Source organism: Mus caroli, chromosome X, assembly GCF_900094665.2.
Source record: "Mus caroli chromosome X, CAROLI_EIJ_v1.1, whole genome shotgun sequence".
In the NCBI taxonomy this organism is placed as follows: Eukaryota; Metazoa; Chordata; class Mammalia; order Rodentia; family Muridae; genus Mus; species Mus caroli.
The window spans coordinates 89,088,631-89,103,855 of record NC_034589.1 but is presented as its reverse complement, the minus strand read 5'-3'; the positions used below and the strand labels follow the sequence as shown (position 1 = coordinate 89,103,855).

General features: G+C 43.6%; 2 long non-coding RNA genes across 3 annotated transcripts in view; both read right to left on the bottom strand.

Moving 5' to 3' along the window:
- Positions 1 to 2,611: 2,611 nt before the first annotated feature.
- LOC115030070 lies at positions 2,612 to 7,202 on the bottom strand. Of its 2 annotated transcripts, XR_003835668.1 has the most exons (4): positions 7,015 to 7,202; positions 5,617 to 6,395; positions 5,333 to 5,487; positions 2,612 to 4,889 (listed from the first exon to the last, which is right to left on the bottom strand). It is a non-coding gene; the product is annotated as an uncharacterized LOC115030070 (long non-coding RNA). The 2 variants fall into 2 exon arrangements; XR_003835667.1 differs by having other exon boundaries at positions 2,612 to 5,487.
- A 3,580-nt stretch (positions 7,203 to 10,782) lies between these two features.
- Positions 10,783 to 15,225, bottom strand: part of LOC115030067 — a 21,822-nt gene continuing 17,379 nt past the window's right edge. The window contains exon 4 of the long non-coding RNA XR_003835663.1: positions 10,783 to 11,140. This is a non-coding gene — a long non-coding RNA (uncharacterized LOC115030067). The remainder of the gene's footprint in view (positions 11,141 to 15,225) is intronic.

The following is a 15,225-nucleotide window of genomic DNA, read 5'->3' as shown; positions in this document are numbered from 1 at the left end:
TCCACCAATAAGGTTCAAAACAGCAAAAAGCAGCAATTTTCAGGGGACCCCTAACAGCATTGATTCTCATTAAATTCCCCAGTACTTTTCATGGTAGCTTCACCCACAGGAATCATGTGGTCCAGGCCATGTCTCAGTGTGATACACTGCAGATACTCTCTCCATCTCCCTCTCCCTCTCCCTCTCTCTCTCTCCCTCCCTCCCTCCCTCCCTGCTCTCCCCCCTCCCGGTGTGTCCCCCTCCCTCCCTGCCTTTCCACTCTCCCTCTTCCTGTCTCTCCCATCCCATCTCCTCTACTTCCCCCATCCCTCCCTCCCTCCATCTCTCCCTTTCTGCTCCCCTCCACTCCTCCTATCTGTTAGTCGCAGGGATCGATATATTTCTAGAAATTACTAATTCTTTTAACGGGAACACTTTGCTAAAATCTCTATTCCCAGAGGGCTTTATTTCAAGGACCAGCTCTGCTTTTCTCCCACAGCCCAGTGAATGCATCACACACTCAGCTTCAGTTCCCATGGCAACTGAGGCTCATGATCTAGGGACTAAATATGAGACAAAAGGAAGCAGAGAAGTGCTTGTGTTCTCTGCTCCTCTGCAGTACACAAGCCTCTATTACAGGGAGGAAATGGGACCTTGCCCAGTTCCACCTGCCCTCCCCTCGCTGCTTGGTGAGGCAGATAAGAAGGTACAGAGACCTGAGGTGAATGTTTACATCCACATACTGAGTCAGGGTGGCTTGCAGACCTCACCCCTGCCTCCCCCTCAGCAACACCGGTTTAGACCCCAAACTATGACAGTCACATCTAGCCCTCTTGATGCTCTCAAATTGCTCCCCCATCTCCACACCCTCCAGCCTGTCATGCTGTTGGCGTTTCCGGTCATTTTCATGACAAAAACCTGTATGACAGCCTAGTTTCATCATTTTGCCCTGGGAGTCACGCTGCAATCCTCACCAGCAGAGAGTCATGAGGGACATGTGAGGTGTCTCTCCTCTCCTCTCTTCTCCTCTGTGACCTGGGAGACCCTATGCCCAAGCAAAGAGATAATCCTGTAAGGCTTTCACTTCCTGCCAACTCTTATCCTGTTGGGCTTTAAAGAAATGGACCCAGGGTAGGTTACTGCTAGATTTCCCCCTGTAGAAAGCACCACATTGGATTCAGTGTCCCCAGCCCTTATCGTCCTCACCTCAGGAAACAACTTTGACCTTTCTCTTCATGCTCCATTTCAGAGACTGGTCAACATATGCGATGCTTGACAGCATGGTTTTGTCACAGGACACAGCACAGAGGAGCTGGGCCAGGTCCCTGGTTTCTCTTCCCTTCCCTCCCATCACTCCCAGTGTGACTGGACATCCATTTATGCGGTTACATTGTCTTTCCCTGGTAGGCAACTGCTGACCACTTTGTTCTCCTGGCCTGGACAATCTTGCCTCCCAAAGCCCAAGAAACTCATCTTCATCCTGGTTGAGCCAGCTACATTCAAGGCTATGCCCTTCATGCAAGGGAACCAACCACACAAGGGTATGCCACCTTGCCGACCTCCGGGATCTCTGTGAGGCAACCCCGTTCTGTATGTATAATGGATGGGTGTGTGTGTGTGTCCTTCATAGGCACTCCTGAGATTCCATGGGCCAGTGACTCTTTCATGTCTCATACCTACTGAGAGACTCCAGATCCAGGTTTCCTTGAGAGAAGATCCCATGGAGGCATGGCAGGTCAGAAGGCAAAGCTTACCTTGTCTGTGCTGCTCCTTAACCTCATGCCCTGACCCCAAACCTGTCTTAACACCACCACCCACCCACCCACCCACCCACCCACCCACAAAGAGTTCAACCTTTCTCTTCATGCTCCATTTCAGAGACTGTGTAACAGACCTCAGCAAAGACTGGGAAGGGACCAGAGTGTTTCAGGTGTGCAACAGAAGCAGGAGGAAGCCATTGCTAAGGATTTATGTTCCCAGAGGCCAGGAACAAGCAGCAGTCCTCTGCTCACTGCGGGGAGTTTGGGCCTCTGGAGAGATTCCATTTTAAGTCATCCCAGGACCACAGCTTTCCTGCTGCTCCTTGAGAATTTCCATTTGCTCCCTCTGCTGAGGGGGAAAACGCCTCCAACATTTGACTCTATAGCAGAGGCCTCCTTTTTGTCTCTCTCAACGGGCCACCTACCCTCATCTTTGGCTAGCTCTGAGAAGGTGGACAGAGACAGAAACAGTGTGCATCCGGGACCAACATTATCCTCCAGTGAATGATGTCCTAATCTCAGTCGGCCAGTCTATGCCACCCTGATTAACCATTCTAGATCTCTTAGATTCAGACCTCTGTCCCTGCTGCCCATGCATCTCTGTCCTGGCTGAATTTTCATTGCAATCGGTCCTCACCCAGAAATGGGGCCTTTTAGCCTTTCTTTTCATGGCTGGATTTAAGGCACCAGCACACTGTTTCTCCACTCTCTTGACTCTAAAATTGGGATGTTTTCGAGCAATCTGCTCACCTTGCTCCTTTAAATTCCCCTTCACGAGTGGCCCCTCCCATCAGTATGCAACTCTGCTTCACACTTGGTTTTCGGGAAGTTGCCCCTCTGCTGTCTGCTGTGTCTTAAGTGTGCTGCCCTGTGTTACCAAGCTTCTCTGGTATGCTGAGCAGTTGTCACCGCTTCCTCCCCCAGCACTGTTCACAGGTGTTGTCTTGCATCCCCTTCTGTGTTCCAAGCATCCTTCCCTTTATGGTCCAGAGGGCTTCCTTAAGTAGTACACCAAAACCCATCCTATGTCTCCTCATTAGCATCGAGCACACCAACCCCAGTGCTCTCGGGTTCCCCGAGTGCATCTTCTTCTGCTCTTGTTCTTCTGTGCTTCACAGGCACACACGTCTAAGAAGTGGCTTTGTATTCCCATCTCCCCCTTTCTCACATTGTTCCTCTAGGAAATTTCTTTTCCCACCGTGAATGTAAATAAACAACCAGTACATCTACCACTGCCTACATCAACTGGTCTGTTTAGTTACAACCCACTCAAGGGCAAGGGATTGTTCAGTTCCAACACCATCCTGTGCAAGGGAATATGTACTATTCATTAGAAAACCAGTTGGGGATTACTGTTAAATGATGGACTCATTTTTATTTTTGTGTGTATAACTCTTTGCCTGCCTGCATGCATGTGCATTTCAAGAGTGCCTGTGGCATTGGCGGCCAGAAGAACAAGACAGATTCTCTGGAACTGGAGTTATAGATGGTTGTGAGCTGTGCTCACGTGGTCCTGGGATCAGAACCTGGTCCAATGTCATAGAAGAGAGTGCTCTTAACCTCTGAGCCATGGCTCCAGCCCGATGCACCCACTAGTAAGCATTCCACACAGGTTGCTAATGTCAGTGGGTCTGATGCCCTTCAATTTTGAATACAAAGCCGACTTTACCCATTTTCAGGTCTCATGTACTCCCTTTGTCCCTCACACAAATTATCTCCCCCCTACTTATCCCACCTCATCAGTCTCCCTCCTGTTTATATGCACTCCATATCTTATGCCCCAGGAGAAATGTGTTTTGTTTCCTCACTTCTGAGTTGTTTGGTTCTACTGTACTTGTCTGAATTATCTATATATTTCATTAAGTTTCTGTATGATGACTTGTGTAACAAGGTTTTTTGCTCACCCCTTTTGGATTTTGTCTCTTCACTCTGCCAATTATTTCGTGTTTAAGGTGAAGGAAGTCGTTAATTTATGAGGACCCCACCTGACTAATATGGAGACCATTTCCGGAGTTGTCGAACCTTTGAAGGATGCACTTGACTATCTGCTTCTCTTGAGAAATGACCCCTGCATTCTCCCGAGACCCTCCGCATTTCAGGCCTTACCTCCTTTTAGAACCGATTTTCTTCCGTCTAAAGTTAGGGGTCTGGTTTTAGCCTTCTGCATGTGTATATCCAGTTCTCCCCAGGACTATCTGTCAATGAGGATGGCTGCCCCTCTCCCGTGTCCCTTTTTCACATCTTGGTCAAACAGCCACAGAAGCCACCAATGTGCTCTCACATGTGGGCACCAGCTGCATAGTTCTACCTTTCTATGTTCGAATAGGAGTCAGTGTCTGTAGAAGTCATGGAGGGAGAAAGGAGCCTCCAGAGGAGGTCCAGAGGTGGGGGACCGTAAGACGCATGAGATGTGAACATGGACTTTCTAGGATACCGGGCATGGAAAGCCTTACAGAGGGACGGTGCTAGGGTCAACCAAAACTCAGGACATAGCCAACAGCCATACAGAATCTTACTAAACTCAGAGGGCAAGTAAAAGATTTCTTTTCTTTTTTTGTGATTATTACTCCATCTGTTATCTATTTCCTCTTCTACCCCAAAGACTCACATATACCCTTCCTTGCTCTCTTCCAAATAACCCCGTTCTCCATCAATTGTTATTTCCTCTACCCATGTATTCATGTACATGCATATAGATTTCTACATATAACCAGCTCAAGCTTCATGGTGTGACCTGGATGCGTGTTTCCAGGACTGGCCTCTGGTAGGAGATAAACAACTGTTGTGCTCCTTCCTGGGGAAGCCTATCTCTCTAGCTCTCAGCCCTCCTTAGTTTGCCCTTGTTCTTTGGAGATAAGGTTGAGGCCCTGTGGCCTTTCCCTCTGCCCATATCTGGCATGTCTACTCTTCCTTGTCCAGCTCATGTTTGGGCAGTCGTGTTGCTGAGACTTTGCAGGTCGCTTCTGGCAGTCTTAGGAGTCACAGCCTCGCATCTCGTTCCCTGATCCTCTAGTTCTTAGACTGCTTCTGACCCCTCTTCCAAAATACTCCCTGAGCCTTAGATGCAGCTGTGTTGGAGATGTCTCCATTGTGCCTGGGCTCGNCAACTCTGCAGTTCGATGGCTTGTTGTTTTCTGGAATGACCTCTGTCTGTTGCCAAGAGAAAGGAAATCGATGAGGCATGAGGATTACACTTCTCTGTGGGTATAAGGACAGATATTTAGAGCATAGTTAGGTTACTGCGATGCTATAGTAAACTGGTCGTTGTACACTCTCCGCCAAGATTTGTCACCTCACAAGTTAGTCCTGGCCAGTCTGCTAGGGTTTCAGTACCACCCAGGATTTCTCTCCTGTTGAGCAGGTCTCAAGTCCAATTTGACAACCAAAATTTTGGATGGAGGCACGCTAAAGGAATGGATAATGCTGCTCCCCAAAGCCACAAGTTTTGAACCAAAAACCTCAGCACCAGTGGTAGGCCATCTCCTCCTGTGTTATTGGTTGGAGGCTCAGCAGACAAAGGATGATATTGCCACTGGCCTAGGACACTCACTAGAACTAGATAGTAAGAAGCTGTTACTGAAGAAGCCACAGACCTGGGATTAGGCAAATAGGTAAAGCAAGATCGAAGTAAGCTGGGACGTTCCATTCTGCTGGTTGGTGCTCACATTGCTGGAAGGTGGCATGCAGGCAGGGAAAAGGCATCTGTGGTCGTCCCCAGCACTGGATTCTAAACACCTGAAAAACCACCCTAAAAGGCAAGATGCTTCCACTTGTGCAGTAAAGACATGATTGGTTTCGAAACAACCAATTATTTAGATGGGATTGATAGGATCCAATTGATGGATTTGAGGCTTGATCCATGGGAAGAATCACATACCTGGAATCTAGAGTCTGCACTACTGTGATAAATCAGCATGACCAAAGCTCTCTCATGTGGAAGAAAGGATTTACTTCTTCTTGTAGCTTGCAGGGAAGGTACCATTCCAGGAAGTCAGGGCAGGTAGCTGGAGACAGGAACTAAGTCAGAGGAAAGTCAAGAGTGCTGCTCACTAGTGTGCTCCTCGTTGTCTGCCCTGCTTATGTTCTTTATTTTTTTTCACTAGCTACTGTCTTTTTTAAGTCAGTTCATTGCTATTAATTTTCCTCTTTCCTTTTATATTTGAGATTACTATATTTCTCCCTTCTCTTTCTCCCCTCCAAATCTTCCCATATACCTCAATTTATTCTCTTTCAAATTTATGACCTGCTTTTTGTCAATGGCTCTTACTCAGACACACACACACAGACACACACACTCACACTCACTCCCATCTGTATATAAAGTGCCCAAGGGGCCAACTATATAAAAGTATGTACTGTGGTAAACTTCTCTCACCATCCTCACCAAGACCACCATCATTGGCTTCTGATTCTACTCACCCAAACTGCATCTTACCACCTCAGAGCTTGTGGTCTCTTCCTCTTAGCACTTTGATCAGTCATGCATCTCTTCACTGACTGTTGACACTGAAAAAAAATGCTGTCTTCTAGACATGCCATGGTGACCACATTCATGAACGGACAGAAGCTGTGTGTACCTTCCCAATACTGTGCAGACTCCTGGAAGGATGCTCCTCAGGGCTTGTTCCTTAAAGAAAAGCTACTGATAGCTGAGATCTGCAGGGAGAGGGAGAATCATTATTTTTTGTTTTGGGTTTTTGTTGTTGTTGTTCTATTATCAAAAATAGATTTGTTTCATACAATATATTCTGGATGCTGCTTTCGTCCCACCAACTCCCCCCAGGTCCTCCCCACCTCCCCTCCAGCAGCCACATTATGCTCAAGCTGTGACTGCTGGGACTTGAAGCAGAGGCATAGCAATCTAATGTTTGTCTTCTTTTGCTAACCTAGATTAAACTACAAATTATTTCACCAATATTATTGCTTTCAGACTGGGAAACCTGTCAATCTTTGGACTTGCCCATGTCCCAACACTTCTACCACATGCTCCGCCACCTTGACTGCCCCAGCCTCTCACTGATGTCTAGCACCTGTTCTCACGTTTCTCCCGCCCTGCACTGTGTGACTAGCCGGGAGACTGCCACAGAACCCCATTATCTGAGTGGAGCAAGTGTGATTTAACCTGCATCCAAGGAAGAAGCTTCGAGACCACAAGCTGCCAATCTCGGTCAATGACATTCATAATCCAGTCTTTCAAGAATCAGGATAGCTGCCCCCAACAGGTTTTAGAGACATGAATATGCACAGGTACCAGGACCACCTTTCAGGGCTTTACCTTGGCTTGACTGATGCTCGTTAAATTGAAGCAAGGTTGAAGAGTGGCTTAGATGGTCTGCAGGGCAGATTTCCATTAGACCCTCACTCCTATCTTTGAAATCAACAATTCTATGTGAAGAGATAATAAAATATATAAGCCAACCAGAGCAGTCAAAACACAATAGTCCTAAATAGAGTCATAATCTCAGATAAATCTGAGGAAGATGCATACTAGTTTAAAATGGCAGTCTCTAGCATGCTAAACAGTGTGCCATCTCAGTAAACACACTGAGTACACTCCAGTCCTATACACTTTATGCCATTCAGTGTTGATAAACATTCAATTTTTATAATTACTTTGAATTCACTTTACATACCAATCACTGATCCCTCCCACAATCCTTACCCCTCCCCTCCCCTGCCCTCCCCTCCCCTTCACCTCTGAGTGGGTGGGGGTCTCTGAGTATCCCCCCACCTTGGCACATCAAGTTTCTGCAGGGTTAGGCACTTCCTCTCCCACCAAGGCCAGACAAGGCAGCTCAGCTAAAAGACCATAGCCTACATACAGGCAACAGCTCTTGGGATAGTCCCTGCTCCAGTTGTTTGGGACCCACATGAAGACCAAGCTGCACATCTACTACATATGTGTGGGGAGGCTTAGGTGCAGCCCATGTATATTCTTCTCTGTGTATGGTTCAATCTCTGAGAGCCCTCAAGGGTCCAGGTTAGTTGACTCTGTTGGTCTTCCTGTGGAGTTCTTATCCCCTTCAGGTCCTCAGTCCTTCCTCCTATTCTTCCATAAGAGTTCCCAAGCTCCATCCACTGTATGGCTGTGGGTCTCTGCATCCCTAATGAGTCAGCTTCTGGGTGGAGCCTCTCATAGGACAGCCATGTTTGACTCCTATCTGCAAGCATAACAGTATTATTAATAGTGTCAGAGATTGGTGCTTGTCTCAAGAAGGGTCAGTTATTGGTTAGCCATTCCCTCAGTCTCTGTTCCATCCCCTGTCCCTGCATTTCTTGTAGACAGGATAGATTTTGGGTTAAAAGTTTTGTTGGTGGGTTGGTGTCCCAATCACTCTGTAAGAGTTCCTGCCTGGCTACAAGAGGCGGCTTCTTCAGGTTCCATATCCCCAATGCAGTGAGTCACACTAAGGTCACCATCATTGATACTTAGGAACCTCCTTATCTCAGGTTTCTGTTATGTCCTAGAGATGCCCCCTACCTCCTCACCCCTGTCAGTTGCAGATTTCCATTCATTCTCATGGCCATTTCTCCTGTTCCTCCCCACACCTGATCCTGACCTCCCTCTTCCCCTCCCTATCCTCCTTCCTCCCAGTTCCCTCTCTCCATCTGCCTCTGATGACTATTTTATTACCCCTTCTAAGTGAGATTCAAGCTTCCTGGCTTGGGCCTTTCTTCATGTTTAGCGTCTTGGGTCTGTGGAATGCAGCACGGTAACTGTACTCTATGGTTTTGGGTCTGGGCGACCTCACTCAGGATGATATTCTCGAGTTCCATCCATTTGCCTGGAAAATTCATTATATCCTTGTTTTTAATATCTGAGTAGTACTCCATTGTGTAGATCTACCACATTTTCTGTATCCATTCTTCAGTTGAGGTACATCTGGGTTGTTTCCAATTTCTGGTTATTATAAATAAAGTGGCTATAAATATAGTGGAGCATGTGTCCTTGTTATATGTTGGAGCATCTTTTGGGTATATGCCCAGGAGTGGTATAGCTGGGTCTTGAGTAGGTTTCCTATAGGGACCAATAATTGGACTAATAGAGTTACAAAAAAAGATATGAAGTTAGAAGCAGGCATGTTTGGGGGACAGGACAGAAGTTGGAGAGGGAAATTGGGGTTACATATAGCATGTATACTATATACATATATTATATACACATTTAAAATTCACATTAATTGCAAACACACTGATATATAAATGTATACATACACACACACACAACACAGCACAAAATCCCTGGATGCTAAGGAACTATCTCTCAGTTTGAAGCCATATTACTCCAGGGTGGAACACATTAAAGGAATAAGGGCAGCTTCAGGTATGGAAGAAGACTTCTTTGACTTTGGTTTCATAATACCAAAAGAGTATCTGTTTGACACCACTGTATACCTGTTGCTCGACATTTAACTTTTCTTAATAACAGCACCAAAAGAAGTTAAACAGAAATGTTTATATTTCTGAATATATACAGACTATTACAGAAATGTATACTTTGCTAATGAGTATCTTTAAGAATAACCTAAAATTGCTTTCACAAAGAATCTTCTAAAATGTTTTAGATTGTTATACCTCTATTGTTCCCGATTTGTCCCATGGAAGGTCAAATATTGCCTCTTTCTTCACCATTGCTGGTACAGCAGCAAAAGAAGTAGAGTGTGGAAAAGAAGGCTGAAAGCATATACAAACTCATTCTCTTGTCCAAAGCTCATTTCAGCAATAATGTGACACTTTCAATTGCCCGAAATTAGGTCATCTAAAGTATTTTTCTGGACACCTGCATCCCCACAGGGTCATGAATCAGCTCCCACATATGGGACAATTGCACAGCCCCACAAAGCCAAGCACTGACCTTGGCCTTCTCACCTGCCACATGCTGCTCACTGGCCAGTGACCATTTTATAATAAATCAAAGACATGTCCTGGGTCACCTCAGAACATATGACCAGACTTCATTCAAGAGCTATGACCCATCTCCAAATGACTATGTCCATTCTGACAAGGACAGCAGCAGTAAGCAGCTATTCACTGCAGTGCACAGCTACTTCCTGTAGACACTATCTCCATTAGATATTCTAAGCCTTATACACATTGATGCGCATACCTTTCCTGTTTCCAACCTGCTCTTAAGAGACAGTCTAGATGCACACATGATCCCTGGGAAAGTGCAATAGGATCTTGTCCAGGGCCGGCCAGTCCCTCCTAGATACACGCTGGGATATTCAGTATATGCAAACACTTCAGCAAACCTCTATGTTGCTGCCAGTAACTTGTTCTTAAGTACAAGTATTTGGCACAGAAGTATTCCATTGGCACAGAGATATTTTAGGTAAGAGGTTACAAATAAAGAAAACAGGTGAACAACCACACAGCTATTTGCACATCACTAAGGAAAAGTAAGGCAGCAAGAAATTGAGAATTGGAGAAAAGGTATGGATGGACAGAGGAAAAGAGAGGAGGGGAGGAGCCGGGAGGTATGGAAGGAAAGAAAAGAAGCAGTTTAATAATTGAAATTGCTTAAAATGTATTGTTCTGAATTCTGTTCCATTTTTCCTACTTAGTTCCTTTTAAGTAAAGTTCAAGAGCATACAAAAAATTCATGTTTATAGATATCAATAACTATACAAGTATTAAAGGTATAGGCATATAAAGAAGGAACTATTTAACTCCAGGATGGAATTATCTCTGAAAGACCAAAAAGCAATGCAGGAGATGAGAGTCATGTCTATAATGTTTTTTTCTTTTCTATAATTTTTTTAAAAACTCTAATATAATTACATCATTTCCTTCTCCTCATTCTAGATCTCTCATGTCTGCCCTAGCTCACTCTCTCTCAAACCCATGTCCTCTTTTTCTTTAATTATCATTCCTTCATATATAGACATATATATGTATACACATATAAATATATAAAGACAATCTTCTGAATCCATTCAATGGGGTCTGTGTGTGTGATTTTCCAGTGTTGATCACTTGTAGATAACCAATTTAAGGATTCATCTCTAGGGGGAGATGAATTCTCCCTTTTCCAGCAGTTATTACCTGTTGTCATTACCTGTAGTTCTTTGTCTAGGGGTGGGGTCCCATAAAATTTCCTCCTTCAAAGTAAGCATGCCTATTGGTGTGGCCACTATTCAAGTCCTTTTTGGTAGCCATATTTTTGAGGTTTCATGGTATAGCTTCCCTTTCACTTCTAGTAGACACAATCTTACAGTAAACTTACTGGTTCTCTGGCTCTTTAAATCTTTCCATCCTTCTCTGATGTTCCATGAACTTGAGAGGTGGTTGGGCACCCTACATTCATTTGTTCGCTGCATTTTGATTAGGTGCAGTTCTCTGAAATTGTCTGTTTTCTGCAAGAATACACTTCTTTGATGAGGAGTGAGAGCTATATTTATCTGTGGGTATAAGGACAAATAATTAGAAAGCAGTTAGGCTCATTACTATTACAGGGACATGGCATCAGTAGGTTCTCCTCACAAATCTGTGACCTCATTAGCCACATTAGCCACTGGCTGGGTTTATAGTGCAGGTATGCTTTTCCCACTGCTGAGCAGGCCTTAAGTCCAATTGGTTAGCACAGCAGTTGGTTAGCATCTTTACAGATACCTTGCTAATGCTGGTCACTGTCTTGGTCATCAGCCTCACAGATTGGCAGGACTATTGATTGTTTCCCTCTTTTAGCCATCTGCACAGCACTCTCCATTACTACGAAAGCTAGTCCTCGGGGAAGAGGGTTTCAGGTCAGGTCCAGCTTAAAACCTCCAAGTCCTGGGTCTGAAGAGCAAGCGTCATCAGCACTAGGAACTTATCTTCAACTTCTAGGGGCAAAGGCAAAAGCAATGGCCTATGTTGTCTCTGGCACATTTGACCAACAACAGAAAAGGAGGTTTCTCATGCTTGTACTGGGGTTTTTGTTAGATAGTCTATGGCTTTTTGAGGAAGTGTACAACCTCATTGAAACTATACATATATACACAAAATACCTGCTAGAGAAGGTACTGCAGATAGAATTCCAGAAACACTGCCAACTAGAATTTGGTCACAGTACCCTGTGCCACCCCTCAATGAGACTGATACCTCTAGATTCCATTTCCTCTGAGCAGGAAGTAAGTAGAGCAGTCATCACCCACCCCTCCAACAGCAATCAGTGTCTATCACTGAGGCAGGTATGTCTTAGTCACTTTGCTCCGACTATATTGCTGTGAAGAGACAACATGACCAAGGCAACTCTTTTAAGAGAAAGCCTTTAATTAAGAACATGTTTGTAGTTACAGAGGTTTAATCCATTATCTCCATGGCAGCAAGCATGGAACAGTACCTGAGAGCTATATCCTGATATGTAGGCAGAAAGAGGGACACTGGGCCTGGTGTGGGTTTTTGAAACTTCAAAGCCCACCCCTAGTGACACATGGCCTACAATAAGGTCATATCTCCTAACTAATCCTTATAATCCTTTCAAATAGTATCATTTGATAGTGATTACACATTCAAATTTGTGAGTCTATGGGGGCCAGTCAGTCTTATTGAACCCATCTCAGGGCATTAAGCATAGTTAGAGGGACATAGTTAAGGCAAGCAAAAGCAAGCTTTATGAAATGGCTGCTTTTGTTCCCAGAAGACTCTGAAGAGAAATGGCAGGCAGGCACAGGGGCAGGTATATAGACAAAACAAGCATGGGAAAGAAGGAACCAACGGACCTATAAAGTATCCAAGTCCGCCTCTGTTTAATGGACTTTCAGCCTTAGGTTTCGCCCATCCTGTCAGGAGAAAGCTGTACATTTTCCCTTATCTTCAAATTTGTCTTCTGTCTTTCCTAGTCACTCAATTCTTTGTTCATGCCAAGGAATAAATTAGCAATCTCCAAGACAGCTGCCAGACCTCCATTACAACAAAGATGCCAAAATCCCACACAGGACGAAAGATAGCATCTTCAATGCTGGGAAAGCTAGATGTTGCCATATAGAATGAAATTAGAACTGTATATATCACCCTGGTCAAAGCCCCAAGTGAATCAAAGAACTCAATGTGTAACCTGAAATGCTGAAACCTATAGAAGAAATATTAGGGAGCATCCTACAAGAGATAGGAATAGGAAATGACTTTCAAAAAATCGTTTGTTTTGCCCAGAAATTAAGGCCAAAAATTGACAAGTGGAACCTCATAAAACTAAAGAGTTACTATACAACTATGAAAACAACCAATTGGGTAAAGAAGAAACTCAAAGAGTAGGAGAGAATCTTGGTTAGCTATACAGTTGACAGAAGATTAATATCCAAAATATATGAAAAACTCAAAAACAGAGTCACGAAAACAACCAATTAAAAACAGAATTCTCAAAGTAGAAATTAAAAAAAAGACTCTCAAATTTACAAACTGTTCATAATCATAGCAATTAAGGAAATTCAAATTATAAAAACAAAATATATACTAATAGCAGGAAGATGCTTATCATAGCAGTAGTATTTATATTTAAAAATCGGGGAAGATGCCAAAATAGTTGTGATGAATTGCATTTTGTAAATCATAATATGGAACACAGAGAAACTATGGACTTTTAATATACAGGAAAATATAATGCATTGCTGTATAAGTAAAATCAGACACAAGAAATACAAAAATTTATAATAACTCTTAAGATTTCATCTTACAGCAGTCAGAGTGACTAAGATCAGCAGAACAACCAACAACAAATACTATCGAGGAATTTGAGAAAAGGGAACCCTCATTTACTGTTGGGAGAGGGCTGCAAAACTGGTGAAGCCACTCTAAAGATCAGTTTGAAGCATTCTCACAAGTCTAAAAATAAGTCTACCACATTACACAAGTATAGCACTCCTTGGCATATGTCCAAAATTTTCAACATCCTATTCCACAAATGCTTGCTCAGCAATGCTCACAGCCACTCCATCCACAGTAGCTAGGAAACAGAGACATCCTCAATGTCCTTCAACTGATGAACGAATAATGAAAACAGATACTATTAATCTCCAATTAAAAATTAAATCGTGGAATTTTCAGGTAAATGAAACTATAAAATATTACATTCAGTAGTGTAACCCAAACCAGAAGGATACACACTGCATGTTCTCTGTCATCTGTGGTTCTTAGCTCCAAATCTTCAGATATGAATATGTAACCTTGAGCAATTGCAGGAACCAAAAATGTTAAAAGGCACCAGGTGGTAGGGGTGATTTCTAGAGGAAATGGAAAAAGAAGGAAATGGGAAAAACAAGGTGTGGAGTTTTGACTAGGAGGGAGGAGGAAGAACAGTACAGGATGAGGAGGGACAAATAACACCAAAGAATATTTGAAAAGGTAATATTGAATCATGTTATATTTACCTAAATATACACACATATGATGGTTTCAATTGATACAGAAAAGACCTTTGACAAAAATCTAACACCAATCATGATAAAAACCCTGGAGAGACTAGGGTGGAGGCATCGTATCTCAACATAGTAAACTATTCACCGTGCTAAATGGATGAACACTGGAGCAATTCCCGCTGAAATCAGGAACAAAACAGATATCCATGCACCCCACTTCAGTTCAACATAGTGCTTAAAGTACTAGCTAGAACATTAAGACAAGAGAAGGATATACTGAGCTGAAAGATCTGTGGGTGTGTTGGTGTCTCTATTGTTCTACTGGGGTTCTTGCCCGGTTACAGGAGGTTGTCTTCATGTGGGTCCCGAAAAATTTGAGTGGGGGCTATCCCAAAAGCTGTTGCCTGTTCATGGAACATGTTCTTCTATCTTCAGCTGCCTTGTCTAGTCTCAGTGGGAGAAGATGCACCTAGCCCCACAGAGACTTGATGTGCCAGGGTAGGTGGGGGGATACACAGGGGGTCCCCACCTGCTCAGAAGAGAAGGGGAAAGAGGATGAGGGAAGGTGACCAGGAGGGCGACAGTAAGCAGGATATAAACTGAATAGGTAAAAACATAAAATTAAATTTTAAAAAAAGACAAGAAAAGGAAATGAAAATAAGTCAAAGTATCCCTATTTGCATATGATTTTTTTCTGTAAATGAAGGACCCTACAGACTCTGCCAGACACTCTTAGAGCCAATAAATACTTTCAGCAAAGTGTAACATTACAAAATCAACATACAAAATCAGTACCCTTGCTATATACCAAAGGTGAACACACTGACAAATAAATCAGGGACACACTCCCTTCATAATATCCTTAAACTTAAATAAATAAATAAATAAATAATAAAATTCCATGAAATGAACCCAACCAACTGTGCTGGTTTAAATGAGAAATATCCCTCATAGGCAGGCTTTGATATTTCAAATACTTGGTCCCCAGATGGTAATACTGTTTAGGGAGGTCGAAGAAGGAAGTATGTCCTTGTAGGAGGAAGTATATCACTGTGGGAAGGCATTGAAAATTTAAAGCCTTGCCCTATGTCCAATTTATTCTCTGTACTTGTTGCTGATGGCTGAGGATGTAAGCACTCAGCTTGCTGATC